Below are 13,099 nucleotides of genomic sequence, written 5' to 3' on the forward strand. Positions count from 1 at the left end.
CAAAAAAATACACCTACAAACCCAGCATGCTAATATTGTAAAACACCAAAAATGAACCGCCAAAACCGGTAATAATATTTCCACATAAATTCTCGCAAATGAGTCCACAATAAAAAGAAAACACAAAATAACATGTGGTTCACCACGGGGCACAGCCACTAGTTTGCATTAAGAATTGAAAAAATATTTGTTTTAAGCAATTTTATTTCCTTTTCAAAGATTCTAAAAATACATAAAAACAAATTTCATTCTTTTCTAAGTTTTTTTAGTTCGAAAAAATTCGAAACAATCGAAAAAGTTCCAAAAGGGAGGGTTTTCATTAGTAATACACCAACCATATCCTTTAAAACGCCACATACTTTACTCTTTTGTAAACGATCAAATCGGAATCTCTTTTATACCGAATATGATTCGTTATCACGGGAAATGATAGAAACTAGGAGATATGCATTATATAAGCAGCCCAAGTTTGCGCTACATGAAATCTGGTTCATGTAGAATGCTATAAACATAGAAAAATGAAATTATTTGATATTTCTTATATTTAACCCAAAAATTAAATGGTGTCTCAACAATATACACTCCCTTCATTTAATTACCATCATGTTTATTGCTACGTGTTAGCAAAAGTAAAATTATATTATGTAAGATTACTTTGAGAGGTGGCATGTCCTTTTCCAGGGTAGATTTTTATGAGTCATATTAATATGAAATCTATATTTGGGGAACGGGAGATCTGTTAAGATTAAAAAATGTTAAACAAGCCAATAAATAAGTAATAAAATTCACTTAATTTTAACTGTTTTATTTGAACTACTGTAAGGTGGTTTACCATATTCAGCATCTATTGTAAATATCAGAAAAAAATTTGTTAAAAAATGGTGGAGAATGGATTTATTTTTAATCAAAATGGGGTTGTACCTATTACAAAAATCATGTTTTCGAGCATGATCGTGAAATTCATGTTTTGCATCTTAAAACTTAATTCATGTGGCTTTTTTTTTTCAAATATCCTTCTAAACTCTTTTATATAGTAGATGAAGCAGCAGACAGTTGCAGGAACGATCAACATAAAAAAAAAAATTGTGATCTCACAAAAATATGCAACTAAGATACATCATTTTGAAGACCTTTATTACCTTAAGTGGTAACTATAAGACTTTGATTATAAAACTAATGTTTGATATCTTCTTGTCGTGGATTGCAATAATGGGGTCCCCTAATTCCAATCAATTATCAACAATCTATTATGTTTCTACTAGTTTATAACCCGTGACCTGACCATACGGGTGAATATGTAAAATAACTTTAATTAGTTATTGGACGTTATAATTAATACTATATTTGCAAAATAGCAATATACATTTATTAACTTGCAAATCTAAACATCCTGCTTTCATGTTTTGTTATTAAATCACTGTAATAAATAACACGTGAAAAATACATAGTTGCATTAGTACTTCCGTTCATCTGTCTCTTAAAGCATGTTCATTTATTCAAAAAAAATATCATTTTAAAGTATAATCCCTAAAATGAACTCTTACCCAGTGAAAATTGCATTTTCATGACATTTTTCATATATAATACATAAAGCTCAATTCTAATCCCATATAGGGAGAGAGTTAAATTATATTTTATATATTAAAAAACATTAATATATCCAACATTCTTATGAACAGTACCTTACCATAGGTACTGTTCATCAGTTTAGTTGTGGGTTAGTTGTCAACCAAGGTTAATTTCCACCGCTTCTCATTGCCTGTCTCACCGACTCTACTTTATCTATATCTCATCGGCTTTTCTTTTCTAGAATGTACTTCATCGGATCTTCTACCACCTCGCTTGCTACACTCAAGAAACGATTACTTCCGTTACTTCCGATGTCATTGGTTCTTCTTGGCGGAATCGAACAATCGTCTTCAGCCGAGAGAAGTGGTGATCTCATCTTGCTTGCTGGGAGAGAGGAAGCTTCTGGGCCACCTTTTCCAGCCAGACAGACATGATATCGGCAACAACAGTAGATGCATACATCAATCGACACTGAGTTTGTTCTCTCCACTGGAAGCCTTCGATGTCTGTTGCGGTCTCAGGCGTTCCCCTTTCTTGCGCCTCCAGACGCTCCCGCTTTCTCCTAGCCTCCACCACCACCTGTTGTCCAATTACATCCACATTTGAGACCAATCGTTTTTACTGGCAGCATCGACTTGAAATAGCAGCACCAGATATGAAGTTGTACGTTTGGTTGATCTGACAAGTACAAATATGCTCCATTAAGTCCATTTCATGTCAAATAAAACGACATGCTCTTGGGTGTCTAAGGCCCTATCATGCTCTTAATTTCATGGTAATACCAACACGTATGACAACCTAATACCCATTCTGTAAATCGAAAGTTTATACATCATAAAGATGTTTGGTTTTTAGACACTCACAAACATTGATATGTTGCTTAATTTTTCAATTCCTATTTTCATTCTTACGATTTTGATATATGTGATTTGTTTATGTGGTTTTTTTTTATAACAATTTGGCATATTTTTTTTTATAGTTCACCATCTTGATTGAAATACGGAGATAAAGATTTACAGTTGAGGGATTGTTGGGGTCTTCGTGCTGTTGAAGTAACCACATTTATTCTTGCATTTGCTAGCCCGCCAAGTGTTTGCTAAAATGCTTGAATGGTATTTGAAATATATATTGTAGCTGATAATCTATTATTTTTCTTTGTTTTTGGTATTAATTTCAAATGTCTTATTGTTATCTTCTTTGATTAATTTTTTCAGTTTGTGATGCACATGAGAATTTTGAGATTTCTCGAATACAAGATCCAAAGATTTGGTCTCTATGTTTATGTATATGTACTGTTCTAAATGATGTTGTGTGTTTGAATTTTGGTTCCATTAAAGAAAATTATGCTCGGCTCTTTACGAAAAAAAATTAAAACGTCTCTTCTGAATTTTTTGTTTTTTCCTTAAAAGTAAATGGCACTTACTGTAAATGCTTTTGATTGTTTGTTTCAAACTATTTTCACTCACTTTTGTAGGTTATACAAACACTATTTGTTTTTTTAATTATGTTGGTCAATTAAACTGTAATGTTGTTTTTCTAATCTAGCGATATGATTTACCTCATGATCAATGGTGGAGGTATTGCAGTGACAATTCAATCAAGAATTCATAGAGGATACAAATGTTTAAATTTTGTAGAATTAAAGGTAACGTTTTACTTGCTAATATATTTACTTTTGAAATGGTAGGATAAATGTGTCTAAGGCAAAATATAAAGTGTGACTTGATATAAAGGCTGAAAGTGGCATGTTTCTTTTTTTCCATTATATAAATAAAGTATTGTTCAAAAACTATTTCCATTCTTGTATGTTACTTTCAGGGAGACATTTTTTTTTAAAGTCATGGAGCTTCTCGCATGTTTAACCAACGATTGAAAGGGTTGAAAAAACAGTATGTTCACCTATTTATTTTCGCTTTTTTTTTTAAAGTATGACAATATTACAAATATTACATTTCAATCTGCACCATATACGTTATCGTAAAAATGTCTCCCTGCAAGTAACCAAATATGTTAGAAGAATGGAAAGAATTTTGATTATATTCTTATAGTATATAACGTTCTGTACTATATCATTTTAGTTAATTGGGTTAATGTCCAAAAACAGTAACCAAGTATAACAATTATTTCATCTACGCTACTCTAACTTTTTTTTATTAAAGTTTGACCCACTCATTTTCAAATTTTGTCCCATATTGTATTTTTCAATCGTTTTTTTGTAGAAACGGTTACTTTGGGTTGCTATGTTGGGTCGATATTACCAAAGAGTGACTAAGTTTAACAGTTGTTCTACCTACAATCACTAAAACCCTTTTTAAAGGTTCAATTACTCAACTTTCTATTTTGTTCCACTATTTTAAATAAATTTTTTTAAGAATTTAAACCACTCAAAAAGTCAAACTTGTAGTTGAGTAAACAAATTTAGATCTTTTACTTTGGTCCAATTTTTTTTCGTAAAACATATAATTATGTCCATGATTGTTATGATCATTACAGGTGTCTTGTAATGTTTGTAGTGATTATAGTATTGATGTATTCTCAACCCGTGCTTAGTTATTCAAGACTTTGACACACAAATTTTGTTTATTTATTTATTTTTATTTTGGCTTGGTTGTTTATTCCACATTATTTTCTATTTTGTATGTATGAAATACTGTGCTAGCATTTGTTTAAAATCGATTGCCTTCCATTTATTTTAGACAAGATATTAACAAGGTATTGACTAATCTTCTTTTATTCTATCATCGATTGCTTCCTCAATACCCATTCATGTTTTGATATGTATAAATTGGTAATAAACTGAAGACTCAATTATTATTGTGAAGGGAGCATGAGACGTAGGTTCCGGCTACCTGAGTCGCCTCCATCATACCCAAAGAATACAATTCAGTTATACCCACCCTCTTGCTTATGAGATTTGAAAAAAAAAAAAATCATGATGCACACTAAGTGCTCAATAAAATGTTTTAACTAGGTTTTTGGATTTTTATTCAAATCCATTATTTAGAGTAATGATAGTTTTGTTCTCACTTAGTGTTTAATGTTACCTTTTATCCTCTATTTTATGAAATCAATAAACTGAAATATAGTTTGGTTTCTATTAACCAAATGAAAATTCAAGTTGGTCTATGTGACAAAGAATATTCAATTGTCGATGATCGAGTTAGTTCCCCATGTTATGTTATTTGGTTTTGGACAAGTGACTAGGCTCCTTTATACCCTAATATCTTGCTTAATTTTCTTTTTTGAATTTATTTGCAGCAGTGGGTTAACCTCTACCAATAGGAGCTTTACTAAGTAAAGGAATTTTTCAAGTCAAGATTTAAGGTTTGACTAGCTAAGCTAATTACAAATGGAGATGATGAAAATGATGACAATTCAGCTGGTTGTTGATGCTGAAAAAAATCTCAGGTTAGTCCATGTAATCCTTTTCTTACTGAACCAAAGGTTATAGTTTGTACTCTTTTTTTTAAAGGATAACCTTTCTGCAGTTGATATTCTTTCAGCATGCAATCTTGTAAATTATTTTGAGAAAATGGTTCTTGGAGGTTTTGGGGTTGTCTTTGTTTTGGTTATTGAATTATCATACACAATGCCTTTGTCTTATTTTGTTTTTGTATTTCATTTATTGAGGCTCTTTGCAGATACGAGACATATAACTTAATGAACTCATATATATTAGCAAATGTTTGAAGTTTTCCGTTATGTGAAGTCCCTGCAATTGAAAGGTTGAAAATTTATATTCCCTTAAATACCCTCTCCCACCCCATAAATGGAATTCAAAATCTACTTTTCAAACTACAACCTAACTTCAATGTATTTACTTCTTTGTTCTCGATTAATATCAAACATTGTTCTCGATTAATATGAAATTAGGAGCACCGAAGTTCAAATGGACAAAAATGTTGGTAAAATAAATGTCACTTTAATTATACAGTTTGATTTTTTGAAATAATACTTTATTCTTTGCATATCGAAGTCGAAGTGAGGGGCATACTACAAATCTTTTGAACAATGAAGACTAAGAAAGAGTTGAAATGGTGCTTAAATACATTGAGGATGGAGACTTTCAGAGTGGGACCTTGCTAGATACAAATCCATGTATGTATTCCAATATTTGTGCAAGTGGCAAATCAAGGTCCTCATTTTTATCTAGGGAATAAGACTTGTTAAGGTAATTAACATTTCGGGTTGTTCACATATAGGTAACTATCTTTTTTTGTACATATCTAGGTAACAAACTTTTTGAAACTGTGCACATATGACCATTATGACCTGCTGTAGCAGGTTACATCTAACTATAGCAGGTCATAATGGTTATATGTGAACAGTTTCATCAAGTTCGTTACGTAGATGTGTACAAAAAAAATAGTTACCTAAATATGAACAAAACCAAAAGTAAGAGTAAATTACATGAATGGTCCCTATGGTTTGGGGGAATTTGTGAATTTGGTCCCTAACTTATTTTTTTTAACTCGGATGGTCCCTACTGTTTATTTTTGTTGTGCGCTTAGTCCTTGTCTTACCTAAAAAGATTATTATGCCCTTATTAATTTATTTTTTTAATTAATTTTCTTATTTATGTTTTTTTAATATGTTTAAAAAAATTAATAGGCCCCACATATATGTATCTCCTCACCGTAAACCTGAAACCACATTTGAGAAATTTAATTTAGGTTCCACCGGTCAGCATCCCATCTCGCATCCTCTTCAACCTCTATTTTCTTTCAATCTTTAGTGACATGGAAGTCTTCACCATCCTTTTTTTGGTCCTTCAACTCTGGCGAACAAACACCATAACTCACTATCTCTTCACTTTATTGGGTTGTGGTGTTGGTTCGCTGGAGTTGAAGGACCGAAAAAGAATAGATGGTGAAGACTTCGTTGTCATTAAAGATGGAAAAGAAATAGAAGTTGAAGATGATGAAAGATGGGATAGTGAGGAGATACATATATGTGAGGTCTATTAGTTTTTTTAAACATATAAAAAAATACATAAATAAAAACAATTAATTAAAAAAAAATTAATAAGGACACACTAGTCTTTTTAGGTAAGACATGGACCAAACACAACAAAAAAAAACAGTATGAGCCATCCGAATTACAAAAATAAGTTAGGGACCAAACGCATAAGTTCCCCCAAACCACAGGGACCATTCATGTAATTTACTCTTACTTTTGGTTTTGTTCATATTTGGGTAACTATTTTTCTTTTGTACACATCTAGGTAATAAACTTGTTGAAAGTGTTCACATGTAACCATTATGACCTACTGTAGCCGAATGTAACATGCTACAGCTGGTCATATGTGAATAGTTTCAAAAAGTTTGTTATCTAGATGTGTACAAAAAAAAGATAGTTACCTACATGTGAACAAACCGAAAAGTTAATTACCTTAATTAGTCCTATTCCCTTTTATCTATTTGAAGTTAAGTTTAATAGCAAATTACTTTCATTTGGTTGTCTATTGAAGCATCGTACATTTATGTCTTCCTATTACACTATAAATGGCATCAATAGAAAAGAATATAGATCCATAGATTGAAATTAACTCTAAAATAACACGCCATTGGAGATAACCCCTAGATTACCAGCAAATCAACATTTTTAAGAATCCACCTCCACTAATTCTACACACACAACCAACAACAACAATAGACTCATGATGACAACAACTTGATAAAAAATAACAAATACTATTCTAACCCATGACAACAAGCAACATACACATTCAACAAAAAAACATATACCATTCTAACCCTTGCAAAGCATGGGTTTCCTACACTAGTTAGCATTAAAACATAAATTACGACTATTAAAAATTGTGGTTTCAAAATTTTAAATATACACCCACTCATGTGAAAACTTCAATGTTTAGAAAATAGGAAACACGTTTTTGAAATAAATTCTACATATATAAAAATAGTTAATGTCGACACTCGAAAAAAGAAAACAACACTAATGAAAAAAAAAACTTTAGACACACACCAACACAATTGTTCCTCATAACAGAATAAACTCATTCGATATCTTCATATCTAACAATAACTGACACTTCGAAACCTGTTTTTATAAACAATCAATTTATAATTAAACTAGTTTTACTTTACTTTAGAAAATTAAAATTTTCAATTTACTATATATATAAATCTTTTGAAAAAAAACTACAAACCAAACCAGGATACCATATTGCAAATCTTGAATACCCCTCTACTAACAAAAGATGAAACCGTCAGGTCTACATAGAAAAAAAATAAAGGTGATAAAATATCAAACACATGGAAGGCATACAGGATTGGTTGATGGCAAGAAACAGTATATCTGATGTGAAAAACAATACATATCAATGGAAGTCTTACCTCTGAACCATCTTCATTAAAATTTTCACCAAAGTTTTCTTCAACAACAACTTTCAGCTTCCATCAAAGCATTTTGAAGTGCCAAAAATAACAGGAGATACATAAAGTAGTTAATTTTTTCAGAACTCTTTCACAATAAAGGATTTAACACAACAATAGTTTGCAGTCTGTTGAACGTAAGCAACTTATACCGTTCTGTTGGAACTACATTTATTTAATTGTCTAAGAGATTATAAAATTTGATTTGTGGCTAACAGAGTAGTGACTACATATGAAGTTTATATGTAGAATCAATTCACTTAGGCATAACATCAAATGACATCAAACATGTCATGTATGATTGTGATCAACTTAAAATGGCTTCCTCAATCATTAAAAATTATTTTTAGTTTTCAATATTTGTGAATAAAATCACACAAAAAGTAGTTGTTTATTGGAATTTATATTACCAACAAAAAAACACATCAACATTAATAGCTTTGGCATGTCTATCTTCTATCTATTTGTTCCTTCAAAAACAAGAACTTACTAAGATAATCAACCAAATATATAGAAGACGAACATGATAAATCTTTCAATTACACTTACCTATCTGTTCGAAAATAACCTGAACTTTTTCTCTAGATGATCATCCATTATAGATGTCCAAATCTGAGAAAGGCGACCACATCCACAAGGGTTTGCATCATCAAATATCTACTTTATAGATCTTAATTTGGGAATCAACGATTGAGAGGAATAAGAAGAAGTGGTCATTACAAGAGTTCAAACGCATACATCGTTCACTTTTCTCTTCCTCAGTTACTAAATCGATATATAAAGGTTCTCTTTGCTTATTCCATATCATTAAATATAATCTCATGTCATTTTCCAAATAATTATATACCTAATGAATCTGTTTGTCTCTAATGAGAATTGAATAAAAGCGAAAGTTTTTGTTGGCTTTTTAGACAAAAGGTTAAGTTCGTTGGGTTTTTTTAACCGACAAAATGTAATTGAGGTTTTTTTAAACGGTTTGAAAACTTTGTTGGGCTTATAAGTCATTTTCCCTAGCAGAATTTACATACAAAAAGTAGCCGGTAGGTAAAGAATTCAAGAAACATGTTCGACTTCACTCTGTTGAATCCTAATGCACCTCAAAATTAATCAATTCTATATATAGTATCATAATAAATTCATTACTATGATTGTTTGTAGATAACCGAAGGAATCGAAGAATAACCACATATCCAATATCACAATTTTCATTGAAAGAGTCGATTGTTCAATCAAGAAACCTAAATTTTGGAAAAGGCGATCTTGAGCAACAGTAGAACAGGGACTGAATTTAGTGTTCAATCATGTAGGTTATCTGATTTCCACTTCCTTTCTCTCATCCTCCTCTATTCTCATGGGACTACAAAAGAAATCTGTAACACCCCGTTTGTAAAATAAATAAATAGGAAAATTAATGAATGAATAGTAGCCTTAAAATCAATAATAATATAGCAAGGTGTAGGTCACGAGGAGTTAAATGTCTCAATTTTAGAAGTTGGGGGTTAAAAGTGTAAGTTACGGATTGATTTTGTAAATATTTATGAAGGCAGAGACTACTTGGTAAATTATTGGGACTTAATTTGAGTAGATTTTGGAGGCTAAAGGGCGGAATGGTAACATATAGACTTCGTTTGAAAATAATTTGTAGAGGAGGGGTTGTTTGGTAAGTGTTGGACTTAATATGAAAGGAATTATGGGAGTAGGGGTATGAAGAGTAAATTATGGACCTTGTTTGAAAAGATCCTTATGTGGAGGGATCATTCCTGTCATTATGGAGTGAAGTTTCAAGGTGTCGGGTATATAACTCTACGTAACACTAACCCAAAATGGAATGCATCAGCCGCCACCCTCCTTCTTCAACATCTAGTGTCGCACCAACCTTATACCTACCTTCCACCTCCAGCAGCCGCTGCCTAGTTTAGGTCGATCACCACCACTACAGTCACTGCCGTAGAAGACGAAAAGCGACGGACCCAACATCGTAGTCGGGGAAGATTGTGTGAATAAGGCTCGCGGGTGCTGCTGCTCGCCGACCATCTTTCACAGCAAAGCTCGACCGCCTCCTCCATGCTACTGCTTAACCCACCGGTGCTTCTCTCACCGACGAAGTCGAAGTCGAAGATGCAACGTCAGGAAGTCAGAACTTTCAAGAATCGAGGGCTGATGCTGCCATTTTCGGGTAAAGTTGACCTCCACTTTCCTCGTTTCTTATACCACTGTTGAAAATGAATGCGAGCTTAGGACTTCGTGGATGTAGGCCATTGGAATAGCGTCCGCGGTGTCGTTTCTGCTATCAAACACTGCCAGTTGCCATTGTTACCGCTTGTGTTGTTGATGTCGTTGACAAACACCACCAGGCGTGTGGCTGCGTCTATTTCTCAAGCCAAAAACGTGTGTGTGTTTGTGTGTGTTTCTACTATGAGGGTGTGTGTTTGTTTTGTTTGGTCGGAAAACCAAGAAAGCCACCACCACCACCGTGAGGTGGTGGCTGCCACCTTGTACCACCACCGGCCACCACAAGGGTGGCTGTGTTTGTGTGATTGTCTTGTTGTGTGTGTGTGTGTGTGTTTATTTTGGGGTATTGTGTTGTAAAATTGTAATCGGTGATGGAATAATCAAAGAAAACTCATAACGACCACCATGAGGTGGTGGCCGCCACCATGGGCCGTCGTTGACCACCACTACCCAAGGTGGTAGTGGGTGGTGCCCTACTTATGAAACCCTAGTTGACCTAATGAAACCCTAATTGATCTAAAGACTTAACTTTTGGGCCTAATTGGTGTGTTTTGAGTTGGAAACCCTAATTAGGGTTTAGAAAACCCTAATTTTGGATAAATGGGCATTGGATTCTCGGGACCCGCATTTTGGACAACCAAATTGGGATTAAGTATTAAGCCTGACCACGCCATATGATTTATCTAGTAGAGTAATGGATTTAATGGATTATGTCCTAAATGGGTTAAGTAAGAAACACTTAACCCTAATCGTTATTTTATGTGAAAACCCTAATCTTGCTTGGGCCTTTTTATTGGGCTTCGGTGATTGGGCTATTGATGGACCATCCAAGGACAATCATATAGACTACAATATTGAATGGGCTTTAGGGTAAAGCCCATGTGAGGGGTGTGGGCCCAATTTGGAATATTAGGCCATAGATGGGCCATAACTTGGACTTCATGTTTATGAGATGTTGGACCATTGGAATGCTAAATTTTTGGACTAGAATAAATGGTTGGGCCTTAAGGTAAGACCATGTAAGTGTTTAGGGCTAATTTGGAAAATTGGGCCACATGTTAGGCTTTGGTTCATTGATTGACTTTTAGGCATTTGGATTGGGCCTTAGGCTTGAATCAAGCTAAGTTAGGGTAAAGTAGTCTTTTACCCCAAGCATGGAATTATGGTTATGTGTTGGAAACCAATTATTAATTGGGTATTATTTTGATGTTGACAGTTCAGGAATCTGTCATCCAACAACTAGAGTTTTGTCTGTGGGACTTCAGCAGTATGAGGTGAGCTACCTTCCAGTAAAAGTGGGTCGAATGCACTAATACTGGGCCACTAGTAGTTGATTATAGTTGAGATGATCGTCTTTGTAATAATTGTCTGATATGTCACTATTTTTTTTGTGTTATGTGCTAGTATGTTATGTTTTATGTAATAGTTGTAGGAGGGGTAGGATAGACCCCATCATCGGTTGTAAGGACCGACAGGATAGGTCGGGAACCTAGATATGCATGACAATATGTTTATGTTATATTAATATGTAGTACTGGTATGGGTGAAACATTCCCCATAACCGTTGAAATAAACCGGAGGGTATGTCGGGCACCCAGATATGCCAAGCAGGGTAGGTTGAGCACCCAAATATGCTTGACAAGGTAGTTCAGGCACCCAGATATGCCTGGCAGGGTAGGTCGAGCACCCGGATATGTTTAACAAGGAAGGTCAAGCACCCAGATATGCTTCACAGGGTAAGTCAGACACCCAGATATACCTGGCAGTATGTGATTATGTGGTATGATGAGGGAACTCACTAAGCTTTGTGCTTACGGTTTACGTTTTTGTTTTCAGGTACTTCGTTTCAAAGGAAAAGGTTTGGCTTGATCGTAGCACATCACACTCTGTTTCCACACATGATATCTTTGGGATTACACTCTGATATTGTTTTATGTTAACATGATTTGATTATTAACACTTTGGTTTTGACATGGGATGTTATTATGGATGTTTCTATACTAATTGGTTTATAATAACTTAATTAAAAATGAAATTTTTAGTCTTGAATTTTAGGATATTACAAGTTCGTATCAGAGCCTTGGTTTGAGGGATTCAGATGCTCTATCGGGTGTGTCTGGACTTAAACTGAGGACTTGGTATGAAATTTTTCAAAGAAAACTTATTTTATAAAAAGAATTTTGAAAAGAGAAAAGAACTTTGAAAAGAACAAGGTGTGCGATGCGTGCAATCAGCCAAGCCCAAGTAAGTTTTCCCCAAGATACCCACACATGATATGATATGATATGATATGATATGATTGTTGGATTAATGTCTAAGTCCATAACTATAATTGGTAAGACTTGACCCGACCCGGCATGGTCCATTTGGGTTGCATACCATCATGCACTTGGATAGACTAAATGAGAGAAATAAGACACTTATGGTTATTAATATATTATAAGTTCTAGTATATTAATAATAAGAATAATGAGATTATTTAATTAGTATTGATCAAGAATTAATCTAGGATTAATTGAGTGATCAAAAGAAGACTAATTAAATATATATGGGTTGATTGTGTAAATCATCCATACTTGTATAGTGGGCTAATGCTTCATGGATTATCTAGTTGGGCCAAAACCCATATGATGCTCCATGGATGCTCCATGGTGTATTTGAACCCATGGATCCAAGGAAATTGAAAGTCATGACAATTAGGGTTTACCCTAATTGTATAACTATATAAGCATCTTATTATTGAGGAAAATCGGCCACTAGAGAGACTAGTATTATTCTTGAAGAGGGCTAGCCGATTTTATGAAGTGTAGAATTCTCTCAAGTTATTCCAAGTGTATTTGATGATTGTGAACCATTTGAGGTGTCACACTTGGGGCACTAGGCACTCAAGCTTATGAAGACAA

General features: G+C 33.7%; 1 long non-coding RNA gene across 2 annotated transcripts; it reads left to right on the top strand.

The window, feature by feature from the left end:
* Positions 1 to 1,768: 1,768 nt before the first annotated feature.
* On the top strand, positions 1,769 to 6,968 carry LOC145043880 (uncharacterized). 2 transcript variants are annotated; one of them, XR_013681162.1, is made up of 6 exons: positions 1,769 to 2,344; positions 2,549 to 2,681; positions 3,156 to 3,214; positions 3,388 to 3,458; positions 4,828 to 4,977; positions 5,546 to 6,968. It is a non-coding gene; the product is annotated as an uncharacterized LOC145043880 (long non-coding RNA). The 2 variants fall into 2 exon arrangements; XR_013681163.1 differs by lacking the exons at positions 3,156 to 3,214; positions 3,388 to 3,458 and having other exon boundaries at positions 1,770 to 2,344.
* Positions 6,969 to 13,099: the final 6,131 nt, after the last annotated feature.

The sequence above is a fragment of the Lactuca saligna genome, chromosome 4 (genome assembly GCF_052625555.1).
Source record: "Lactuca saligna cultivar CGN05327 chromosome 4, ASM5262555v1, whole genome shotgun sequence".
Lineage (NCBI taxonomy): Eukaryota > Viridiplantae > Streptophyta > Magnoliopsida > Asterales > Asteraceae > Lactuca > Lactuca saligna.